General features: G+C 44.7%; 1 pseudogene; it reads left to right on the top strand.

The window, feature by feature from the left end:
• The first annotated feature begins 1,572 nt into the window (after positions 1-1,572).
• Positions 1,573-1,691, top strand: LOC126459584 (5S ribosomal RNA; annotated as a pseudogene).
• Positions 1,692-7,750: the final 6,059 nt, after the last annotated feature.

Genomic DNA, 7,750 nt, shown 5'->3' with positions numbered 1-7,750 from the left:
AGGGTTCACTAGCAGTTAGAATACACTCCATAACAACTTCAGTTGGTTTTGCATATTTCATCAGTACTTCCGATACACGAAATGATGCCATGTTTGATGAAAGACGTTATTGTACAGGCTTTATAAGAAACACCTGCTGTGATTGTAATTGAATTTTCAGATTAGGAAGTTCCTTCCTCCTCAGCTAACGTATCTTTATACAATGAAACAAGAAACTGTTCTCATTCGCCATGGAAGTGGAATGTTTTTCTGTGTTTAAAAGCACTCATTTTTCAACAAACAAGTTCAACACAGCAAATTTAAACAGGTTTCGGACAAAGGTTTTGTAAGATCTACTCTTAAAGCCGTGGTGATCCACTGGTCGATCGCAATCAACGGGTTAAGCAGCCCTGACCTATACCCTCGCACGGGGAAAGTGGATGTATACTGACAGCAGAAATATTCTGTACAAGTATCGTGCATTCATTAACTACCTCTAGCTTGTGGTTTCCAAGTTTTCATAATTTTATCACTAATCTCATTTCTGTTATTCCTCATTACTTTCGTTTTTCTTCAGTTTACTCTCAATGCACAGTGTATACTCATTAGACTGTTCATTCTATTCAACAGGTCCTGCAGTTCTTACTTATTTTCACTGAGGACAGCAATGTCGTCAATAAGATACCCTTTCACCTCGCATCTTAATCCCACCCTTGAATCTGTACATTATTTCCATCACAGCTTCTCGAATATATACACTGAAATTACATCTCTTTCTCATACTATTTATAACTCGAGCACTTCGTTCTCCATTCTCACTTTTCTCCCTTCTTCTATATATTGTATATTATCTATCTTTCTCTATACTTAAAAGGCTTACTTGTCCGGGATACTCTCTGTATCGGAGAGGAGTAGTGACAGTGGATACATACAACCTTTACTACCAATCGCCTGATTGCCCACTTTCGAAATATCGTTTCTTGATTAAGAGCAGTGTATGTTGTTGGAACAGCTGGGGACGAAAATGATCTGAGAATGAGAAAGAATAATATATATATACAGAATGAGAGTTTCACTCTGCAGCGGAGTGTGGGCTGATATGAAAGTTCCTGGTAGATTAAAACTGTGTGCCGGATCGAGACTCTTGACTTATTTTTCTCTGCTTACGCTTCACCATAGCAAGAAAACAATAAGATCAAAAACTATATGTTTATAAAGCTAGGAGAGGCGCACAACAATCTGCTCAATTGCCTAACTCGCAGCATTGTAGCTTGGGACACAAGGAAGAGACCCATAATGAAATCGCATCGTGAATTAACGACATTTGGTGTAGTGTACCGACTACCCTTTGATTTCAGATGGTTTCCCACGCCGCTTTAACCAAATACTAGGATTGTTGCCTGTCACTGCCTCAGAAAATACGGTTCACTGCCCTCCCTTAGGTTAACTGACAACGGTGGCGAAAGGAAAGGTGTTACGTGGGCTCAAAGTTACAACAAAAATCTCAGGCACATTATGGAAACGGTGGGTTAAACGCTGCAAAAGAGAAAGAGAGAGAGAGAGATGATTTAACAGCTTTCAGTACAGATGGCTGCCAACAGCTTTGCCGCAGTGGTAACACCGGTTCCCGTCAGATCACCGAAGTTAAGCACTGTCGGGCTTGACTAGCACATGGATGGGTCACTGTCCAGGCCTGCCGAGTGCTGTTGGCAAGCAAGGTACACTCAGTTCTTGTGAGGCCAATAGAGGAGGTACTTGACTGAGAAGTAGCGGCACTGGTGACGAAAACTGACAACGGCTGGGAGAGCGGTGTGCAGACCACATCTCTCCTTATCCGCATCCAGTGACGCCAGAGGACTGAGGGTGACGCAGCGGCCTGTCGGTACCGTTGGGCCTCCAAGATCTATTCGGACAGTGTTTGTTTGTTTGTTATAGTACTGCAGGTGGTGACTGTTGGGAGGCGTGGTAGATGGCTGGTGTGTCAGGAGACACTCTCCCAGTTCACCACTTGCCGGTTCCTCAGAGAAGAGGACGTGGTTGTAACCTGTGTACGCTGGTGGGCAAAGTAAAAGAAAAGTGACTTTTAACCATTTATATCTGACAATACGTCTCTTCTTTAGCGATGTGTAACATCCACGAGATAAATTTTAGCTACAGTACGACGAGAGGAAATTATGCCTCTAACAGTTATAAACATTATCTATTCGACGTATGAAAGAACAGTGAAAACTTATAAATATTAATTATTTATATAATATTCTATGATGTAATTAGACATATCGATGTGTATCATACAAAGACAATGATAATTGTAAATTCCTTTTATGATCTGCGTTTGTCTTCCTTTGTTTTTACCTTTTGTTGGATGGCTTTTGTAGATTGCGGACGCATATCAAACTGAGGTCTGTTAAGAAACTGTAATTATTTGTTAATTATTACTTGAAAATAGAGTTCATTATTATTATAAATATGAGTGAATAATTATTTGTAACTTTAATTCCTCTCTCAGTAAGCATTATCTGTGTTAATTATTTCTTTCCGCTCCAACGAGCGCAGCCATTGATGATAGCGATTTGTATCGCGTTTTTGTCTGTGTTTTCCTTAGAAACAAATCAAATGTTTGCTTGATGAGGTCTAAATACTGCACAATATGAAAGTATAGTTTATAGCGTTTAATAAACATTTTAAATATTTACTTATTTGCTCTAACAATATAAAGTCTCTATCAATTGTCTGCCGCCATCTTAACAATTATTTCAGCGGCAAATTCAAATTCAAATTACGCAACTCTGCAGACATAAATGCCGAACGTAATACAAATGTGTAAAAATAAATGGGCACCGGTGGTTCCGAACTCATTTTAATGAAAATAATTCGAATCAGATTGGTTCTTAAAAAACAGTGCTCATAGCACGAACGTTATAACAAACTTTTCTAGCTGATGTATGGAGCCGAAATTGATTACGCACGAGTTGCGAAGAATATTGTTTCAGGTAACATACGTCAGTGTTGTGCGCGGCTGATATTCGGTGGTTTTAATTGATCATTTTGCTGAAGATAACTGCTTCCATCTTAATCAATAGTTGTATAGAATCTGTTGTATGAACTGTGGTTTAGTGACACTTACACAACTTACAGGCAACACTTTAACACGACGTTAACTTGAAGTTCTTTAGCAACTTGATCAAATCTTTAGCCGGGAGAAAAATTATTTAGTAATTACTCAGTGTAATAAAGTAAGATTATCATTTCCATTTACAAATTAGTTAAATACCAAACCACTGAATAACACAGCGAACGCCACAGATGCTACGGTCGTCCTCTGCCGCTGCTTGTCCGGGTGCACCGCAAACACGCGGCAGCTACTCAGAAAGTGGATGCTGCGTCTCCAGCCTCCGCACTCGAAGAAGGTGGTGCGTGCATATGAGGCTTACACACGCCGGCCTAGGAGGTCCTCGATCCCTTCCCGTAATTGTGGCTCATCTCTGCTCTCTGAACTGCCATGACAGTTGTTGTCTGGTCCAGAAGCGCTCCGACCGTCTCCTACCATGCACGTATGAGCCCTGGCTCCGCTGGAGTGTCAGGAAGGTGGTGTCCTGGCCCAGGTCGACATGGAAGACACCCAGGCCTTCTCATGTGCGTTGAAAGCTGTCAGCAGCGCCGAACTCGTGACTGGTGCTTTCGGAGAGGAAGACATCTCTCCGGCGGCTGTTGGCGGTGTTGAGTATGAGCATCAAATCTACAACAGACTTATACCTAGCGTTAATACCGTGTCAGAGAATCGAGTACATGCGTCCTGTACACCATCGATCCTTCTGACCAACTCTCTTCTGACTCAAATGCTGGAATATCGGCTGGTGTTGACCCAATGTCACTTGTAATGACCGCATAGGCCTTCCTAATATGAATGTATCAGAGATTCATATCGCTCCCTATTTGCTTAACACATTTATTATACCAACAGACTGGTCCGTAACGTTCTGTACGTCTTCTTGCCTTAGCAATGCGGCTTTTTATTTCACGTAACAAGGTGACGTTATACTTCTCTGTCGTTCTGCTTTACTAAGCTCCTGTTGATGCTAGCTACCCAGTTCACGCAAAAGGCTGATGTCCGCTTTCCGCGTGACCTGCTAACGCGATGAAACGCTGCCATTTCGTTTTGCACTTGTTGACACTCCCACCAGGAACACTAAGTGAACGAGGACTCGCAATTATGAAATTCTATGGCAAGCTGCCTGATACATGGTTGGTACGTAACAAAAAAATGGCTCTGAGCACTATGGGACTCAACTGCTGAGGTCATTAGTCCCCTAGAACTTAGAACTAGTTAAACCTAACTAACCTAAGGACATCACAAACATCCATGCCCGAGGCAGGATTCGAACCTGCGACCGTAGCGGTCTTGCGGTTCCAGACTGCAGCGCCTTTAACCGCACGGCCACTTCGGCCGGCGGTACGTAACAGTGCAGATGGTTGTTTACAGGAAATTGGCCGGGTAATCCAATGCCTGCCAAAAAAATGTGAATCACCCAAGGGACATGGTCGGATGTCAGTCTAAGCTCTTACAAGTACACACCATTGGCGGATATGTATGTGTTTAGAGTTGCAATTGTTTGTGACAGGCAGAACTGCCACTAGAGTACATTAGTGTTGTTTGTGTACGGTGTTGTTACCAGGCCTGGTCGGGTGTATAAGGGACGTGAACAGCATCAGATTATGTGTGATCACTGTGTGGGACAGAATCTGAAAAAGTATAAAAGGATCCTCACTGTGGATCCTCATTTTGCAGGCTGGTCGAATCGTGCAGTACCCAGATTTGCGGGGCATTCGGATGTTACAGTATCCCGATATTGGACTGTGTGGTAATGTGGAAGCAGACATGCTGGTTGTCAAGGTTCCGGATCTTCCAATCCGACCATTAAAAAGGTACGTCACCGTACTGTGCACCAACTACATCATAAACCCTTCATCGTTGAGCCGTGTGTGGCTCGTGTTCATGCCATTTCTTATTTTACATCTTGTTTTCACCGTACTGCCACCTCGTTATGTTAATTTTCAATTACTGCTGACACTGAGTTGCTGCCGTGAATGCCAGTGAGCGGCAGCAGCAGCGCTTATCGATATAGGCCCTGCCATATTATCTTTGCTGGGCTGCTATTACTTCCCGGTCCTCGTGTGTTACAATGTAGTTCGGATCTGCCATTGAGTTGGGAGGCGCTAGCGGTGCAGTTCGGACCTGGCAGTGTTTGACAGGACGCGGCAGAAGTTCAGTCGGGGCGCAGCTGCAGTGAGGTCCGGACAGCCTTGACTCGCCTGATGGTTGCCGAAACAAATCACTTGAGTGCGGACCACGTTGGTTGGTCGTTGGTCGGTTGTCTTGTCGGACAACGTGTATGTTGGCCAGTGATCGCTTATGGGTTGGCTGCGTGTACCGACTCGTGATTCGTCCTTGTTATTGCACAGTCGCTGCCTGCTCGGTCCCTGCTGATGTGCGACAGTCGGTCGGTTGGTGTGGATCAGCCAGGAAATCTCCGCGCGACGTTGTGGGCCGGGGCCGCTGGCGTTCTCTATGCGGTGTCGGAGTGTGTGGGAGCTGTTCCTACTGCTACGAGATTCGTGGCACACCGACCCAGGACATCAAAGTTGAGTGGAGATTTAATTACCGAAGCCAGTCTGTTCAGCCGGCCGCGGTGGTCTCGCGGTTCTAGGCGCGCAGTCCGGAGCCGCGCGACTGTTACGGTCGCAGGTTCGAATCCTCCTGCCTCGGGCATGGATGTGTGTGATGTCATTAGGTTAGTTAGGCTTAAGTAGTTCTAAGTTCTAGGGGACTGATGACCATAGATGTTAAGTCCCATAGTGCTCAGAGCCATTTTGAACCAGTCTGTTCACATTGCACCGTTGGTCTTCATGGTTGGCTGTTGGAGGCATTTCCGTGAGCAACAGCGAGTGTTCGAGTTGGCGAAAGTTTGTCCACCATCCGGTGGAGTTTAACTGTATTTTGGTTACTTGAAATCCAAGCGCACGAGCGGAATTTTCTGCCATGTGGCCGTTTGCGTTCCGGTTACGAGCCCCGGCAGCTGACGTAAAATTAAGGCAGAGTTCTTTCCTCACCGTGTTGTCGCTGTCCAACACGTGTGTGTACTTTTGACAGCTTATGCATACTGGGTTGATGGCAGCTATGTCTTTTACGTTTTGGCTTTAGAGTTCCTTGTGTACTGGTCGGGTGGAAAGTAAGTCGCCTTGTTGGTGCGTCCGTTGACTGTCTCTTGGTTGGGTTGCCGGCGGATCTGATATAGTTGGGCCGATTACCTGTCTCCCCTCAGCTAACGTTAATATTTCAAGTGCAGACCGACCCCCGGAAACTTCTGAGTGCCGCTTGCTGTATTGCCTTTTCTTATTGCTGTTTGATTGTGTATTTCAATGGCTCATAGCTGATGGTTTGAATTTGTAAGCTTTTAGTTGGGTTTTAAATAATGGGCCTACAGCAGTTTTACATTTGAAAGTTCCTTACTTGTCAAGTCTTGCATTGTTTGGGACTTCAGCCTCTTTTAAAATATTTTTTTTTTTTTTTGATGAAGCTTTGGGCCTTCTGCCTTTGAAAATTTATTGTAGTTGTGTTTTTTAAATCATGGGCCTTCAGCTGTTTTAAAATTGAAATTCCTTACTTGTCAAGTCTTAGATTGTTTGGGCCCTCAGCCTCATTTGAAATATTATTTAAGCATAAAACCGTGCCCTTTCTGCCTTTTGAACATTTATTGTAGTTATGTTTTAAAAATTGAAGAGGTTGTGCCCTTAAGCCATAGGATTGTGTGACATATTCATTCGTCAGTTAAGCTCGGAATTTGCCCTGTAATGGTTGGTTGGTTGTTTGAGGAAGGAGACCAGACAGCGTGGTCATCGGTCTCATCGGATTAGGGAAGGATGGGGAAGGAAGTCGGCCGTGCCCTTTCAGAGGAACCATCCCGGCATTTGCCGGGAGTGATTTAGGGAAATCACGGAAAACCTACATCAGGATGGCCGGACGCGGGATTGAACCGTCGTCCTCCCGAATGCTAGTCCAGTATTTAACCACTGCGCCACCTCCTTCGGTGCCCTGTAATATTTGGGCAACTAAGTGAAGTTATATGTGTTCAAGTCTGACAGCCGCTTATTTTTGGCCCCTTTCCACAATTCCAACTACCTGCGGATTTAACCAGGCGTTCCAACCGTTGTACCTTCCATCCGAGAATAAGTAAGTGCAGCATCCTGTATCATCCGTCACCATTTGTCGGAGACTAGCAGCAGATGGACTAGTTGATTATTGTCCCCAGATTACAGTCGTGTACAAGTGTGGCTGCTCCCTGGGGTCCCATTCATACAATGTCTGTAGCGCCACAGCGTTGCTACTCCTAGTGTCACAGGATTGGGATCCAGCAGGTAAGGCTGGAAGTGATTGAGGGAACTCTGACTGCATAACGGTATGTCCCAAACATCCTGCGTCCTCGTAAGTTACCTCCCATGGATCGTGATGCCATTTTTCAACAGGATGAAACTTGCCTACACAAGCCACGCGTCTATACGAACAATGTACGTGATCACGAAATACTTCCGTGGCAAGCAAGATCCCCAGATGTTTCCTCGACAGAACATGTGTGGAAGCACTTCGGACGTCAACTCCGTGCTAGTCCCAAAATGCAGGATAGCAACCACCATTTACAACATTTGCCAGCATACTTGCTTCAGCAGAGGATACAATGGCTCTATGACCCAAAGTTTTAAACATGGCTGTTTG

Source organism: Schistocerca serialis, chromosome 2 (assembly GCF_023864345.2).
Source record: "Schistocerca serialis cubense isolate TAMUIC-IGC-003099 chromosome 2, iqSchSeri2.2, whole genome shotgun sequence".
Lineage (NCBI taxonomy): Eukaryota > Metazoa > Arthropoda > Insecta > Orthoptera > Acrididae > Schistocerca > Schistocerca serialis.
The sequence above is the reverse complement of the archived record's forward strand: the minus strand, read 5'-3'. Positions and strand labels throughout refer to the sequence as shown.